The sequence below is a fragment of the Leucopleurus acutus genome (genome assembly GCF_964270905.1).
Source record: "Leucopleurus acutus genome assembly, chromosome: 8".
NCBI classification, from domain to species: Eukaryota; Metazoa; Chordata; class Mammalia; order Artiodactyla; family Delphinidae; genus Leucopleurus; species Leucopleurus acutus.
Window position 1 is genome coordinate 32,009,167 of NC_139151.1, and position 4,954 is coordinate 32,014,120.

At 33.3% G+C, this 4,954-nt stretch overlaps 1 pseudogene across 1 annotated transcript; it reads left to right on the top strand.

Moving 5' to 3' along the window:
* Window positions 1-1,215: 1,215 nt before the first annotated feature.
* On the top strand, window positions 1,216-1,705 carry LOC309964861 (small COPII coat GTPase SAR1B-like; annotated as a pseudogene). Its single transcript has one exon. The product of its transcript is annotated as a small COPII coat GTPase SAR1B-like (transcript).
* Window positions 1,706-4,954: the final 3,249 nt, after the last annotated feature.

Consider the following 4,954-nt stretch of genomic DNA (forward strand, 5'->3'; position numbering starts at 1 on the left):
GAGCAACATCAGCACATAATACTCCCAACAGCCGGGATAATGAATGACTCAGAGCTAAGGGAGATCTGGACAGCACAACACATTCAATAAGAGAATGCTTATTGTAGTCATACAACTACCCTCAACTTTAGGAATGTACATTTCAGAAAAGTTAAAGGATCAGGGGAAAACTGAAACAACAGGAGATTTGTAGCTAGCAGCAGAATTTGTTCATTCAACAAATACTTAAAATGGGCTTACTCTTTGTTGATCTCTATGCGAGATACTGCAGAAACAATGAAGAATGATAGATAGTCCCAGCTAGTGGTGTACTGAAGCTGGCTGCTACCTGCTGGCAAGAGCCAATTATCAGTATTTCTTCCAAACTCCCAGCGATGTCCACTTGGTAGCTTGAAATGGACCATGGTGGGAGTATTTATACCATGGAAACCAGATAATGGTAAAAAACAGGGATTTTTTTTACCCCAGAGAACCAATTGTTAAACATGTGCCAACTGCACCCCACTTTTGAGTTGACAATCCAACAGACCTGGAAAGGTGTAAAATTGTCTACTCTGCTTCTGGTCCTTTGAAGTAGCTGCACATCCCCATGTATGTATGAAAAGGTGAGTTCTTGACACTCCTACACTGTTCATGACAAGAACCTTAGACTCATGCTGTCCAGTGGAAATATAATGTGAGCCATATATGTAATTTAAATTTTTTTACTTTTTAAAAAGTGAAAAGCAGTGAAATTGTCACTTATTTTATATAACTCAATATATCCAGAATATTAACGTTTCAACATGTAGTCAATATAGAAATATTTTACTGTTTTTGTATTACATTTTGTACTACATTTTCATATGTATTTTACACATAGAGCACATTTCAATTCAGATGTAAATTTACATCAAAATACTTGAGCTGATTTAAAAATTTTTTTTAATTTTAAGATCTTTAAAAATTCAAAGTTGAGAAAGTAGTATCACATACCCAAGTTGTTCCAAACATACATAAAATTTTTCAAATAACTAAATTGAATATGAAAAGTTCTTTTCTTTCAAAATTTGCATCCACATTGACAAAACTTGTTCATCTTTTCCAAGAAGAATTGATTTGACTTTGAAGCAAAAGCACATCAAGCAATCATCACAATTTGCAGTTCAGTGTCAGAGGCTGTAGGGCCAATGCCAAGCAAGGAATAGCATTGTCTTCAGTAGCAGACTCTAAGGTATGGATAGGTCCTTCATATTTGATTGGATATACAGTGGTTTCAGCAGAATGCTACAGTTTTTAGGATTATATAAGAGAACTGGCAAATTGGTATTTCTTGGATTGGATAATGTGGGAAAAACAACATTGCTATATATGCTAAAAGATGACAGACTTGGACACATGTCCCAATATTATCTCCCCTTTCAAAAGAACTAACCATTACTGGCATGACCTTTGCAACTTTTGATCTGGGTAAACATGTTCAAGATCAAAGAGTGTGGAAAAACTACCTTCCTGCTATCAATGGCATTACAGTTCTGGTGGATTGTGCAGATCATAAAAGGCTGTTAGAATCAAAAGAAGAACTTGATTCACTAATGACACTTGAAACCATTTCTAATGTGTCTATACTGATTCTTGGGAATAAGATCAACAGACCTGAAGCCATCAGTGAAGACAGGTTACGAGAGATGTTGGTTTACATGGTCAGACAACAGGAAGGAGCTGAATGCCGACCTTTAAGTTCTCATGTGCAGTGTGCTCAAAAGACTAGGTTACCGAGAACGCGTCCTCTGCAGGTACAGGTCATTAACACCAACCTGAATCGGTTCCAGGTCTCACCATTCAGGCCCACTCAGAGATCTGATCATGCAACATTCATAACTTGAATTCAGTAAAATGATGTTGGTTATAAAACAGATTAGTTAGATTATTAAAATTATATCAACAATTCGAGTGAGAATTGAAAACTGGTTATCACAATGTTAACTTTATCATTCCCTAAAAATAATTAGTTTTTACAGTTTGCAATCTGATATTACCCCAGCAATATTTACAGTATAAAGAGCAACTTTCCAGCCATACATTTGAAGCACTTTTAAATAATATAAAACTACAAATATAAGCCATATTGAAAAGCTCATGATCTTAAATTTTTGTCTACTTTTTGAAACTAGTTTTTAAATTTTAGATTATATGTCCACCTAGTTTAAGTGTACAGTTAATAATTAGCTGATTGATGATGTCTTACAGTTTTCAATAATTTTTCTTACACAAACATCACGCAATAAAACAAACTCTAAGGTTTGACATCCTTAAAAGCGTATCAATTTCAAAACTATGTCAAAGGTTAGTAAGTTCACTAACAAGACAATTCAGTGTTAATTTCAAATTCAAAGGGGGTACTGCATAAATTGAAAGCAACTCTTTTGGTCAAAGTGTAAAAACTTCCACTTATAAAATGAACAAGTTCTGAGGATCTGATGTACATTGTGGTGACTATCATTAACAATACTGTATTGTATTCTTGCAAGTTGCTAAGAGACTAGATCTTAAATGTTCTCAACACCACCTCCTCAAAAAGAAAAAAAAAGATAATTATGTCAAGTGATAGATGTGTTAACTAACCTTATTGTGGTAATCATTGCATAATCCTCACATTGTACACCTTAAACTTACACAATGTTATACGTCAATTATATCTCAATAAAGTTGGAGGGGGAGGAAGCAAAGAAACTCCAAATTTATCATTAGCAAACAAAATGTTCTTCAATTTTTTTTTGGATTTTTTTTCAGACAATTTACATAACACTCTTGGTTATAATTAAAATATTCTGCCTATTAATTCATATTAGAAAAATGTATAAAATCATTATTAACTAGTATTATGAAAAATTTCAATATCAACATTAATTCTTACATCTATAGATCTAGATTACAAATAAGCTGTTCTATTCCTTGGAGCCTAAAGTTTTGCCTGTTCACATGCAGCGTGATATGACTGAGAAAACGTAAATCATAACTGCCAAGTTTTGTCTGTCATTATTGAAAATGTGACAAATATTCTTCTGTTTCAAGAAAATCTTGAATTGGGGTTAATAGCATAGTAAATCTTGGTAAAATTCTTTTACAGCTCAACCAATAAGCATTGGTAAATAACACAAGATCATTAAATTCAGGGTCTTCTACTTCTTTCAACAGTGCCATAAACTGGTGCTGATTCATAGTATTGGCATGTATATATGGAACAATTTTAATAACTGTATACATGACACTTTCCATGAGTCTGATTCAGAAAACTGAGCACAAATATTTTCAATATGTATCATTTTGTGGAAGAAAGCAATAAGGGAAACATCAATTTCTTATTTTTAAATTCCTATAAATCCAGATTTTTGATGTAACAGCTGAAGCACCTCCATCATGATATAAAAAACTTTTTTTCATATTTAGCTGAAATTCTTCTTTGACAGTCATAAAGATTTCAAATATATCTATGCCACGAATTTTGCTTTTTAGTCTATGAGTTGACAACACTTCTTCATAAGTTTGGAAGTCCTCTGAGACTAAACATAACCAAAGTATTAATTAGGCATGACTCATCCTAAGCACTTGAAATGTGTTAAAGAAAAGTACTTGCAGTCTTTCCAATTCTGAATCAATCGATCTTTGATATTCTTAAGAAGGGCTTGTATTCCATGGGCAATTGTTTGGTGACTTCATTGAAGATATTTTATTTTTTATAAAATATGATTTTTACTCTTTTCCTAATAATTTTATAATATTTCCAAAAATGAAATAATAATTTCTTTTACCATGTTTCCATCTAAAAATGATTTTCTCTTTTGTGCAAGAATCTAAGTCATTTAATATCTAGCTAAAGTTACAAGCTCAAACCCTATTAGACATAATTTTTAAAATTGCTGTTGGATATTCATTTCTGACTTCTGGCAACTAATTTAGTCTATTCTTTTCAAATCTTTTTGACTGTTGAGAGGAAACTTATCAAATAAACCATGTATTTTCTGATAATGTCTTTAATATTGTCTGCTTTATTATCTTAAAGAACACTTATACATCAAGCAAACTGCTTTTTCATTTTGCTCGGCCACAAAAAACTGCAATTGCCATGACTTGTGAAATTTGAGACACATCTTCCCCTAGTCTTTTTTTTTTCCTTTATTGCTCTAGTTGTAGGACTGGCTTCTGCATCTCCATTTGATTCTAATCACTAGTATGCCCTAGTTTTAAACTTAAAATTTTGTCCATACTTAATTTTTAAATTAGAACAATAATATGACTGTTTTAATTGAAACAATAAGTATTTCCATTTGATTACCAATTACAATTTACATAGGTATCACTGTAACTGGTGCTTTCTGTATAAACATCCAAATAATTGTGTTACAATGTTACATCGATGCGTAGGGAAAAGCATTTAAATCATTTTGTTGACACCAACTAGATTGGTAATGTGTTTATGTGTAATACTAGAAAAGACACAGGCCCACCAAGCACACTGCACCATTACAGTAACATTACATGATTCGATGGTTAAGGTGCAATGTAATCTTCTCAGAACAATGGAGTTGTATTTAATGAAAAAATTTTTACATTGGTTCAATTTTTAAATTTCAAAGTAAATTAGTTTAAACTAAACTGAAATCAACAATTCAGTTCCTCAGTGGTGCTAGACACATTTCAAATGCTCAGGAGCCCACGTGATTAGTGGTCACTGAATTTGACAGAATAGCTTTACACCATTCTTTCCTGGTCCTGGCTTGCTTTCTGTGGGGGGACCATGCTGTGCGGCTTGCAGGATCTTAGTTCCCCGACCAGGGATTGAATTGGGTCCCAGGGCAGTGAAAGTGCCGAATCCTAACCACTGGACTGCCAGGGAAGTCCAGTCCTGGCTTGTTTTTGAACCCCAACTTTGACCTTCTATTTGCTATGCATTAGCTCTGTCTTTCCTGATGGA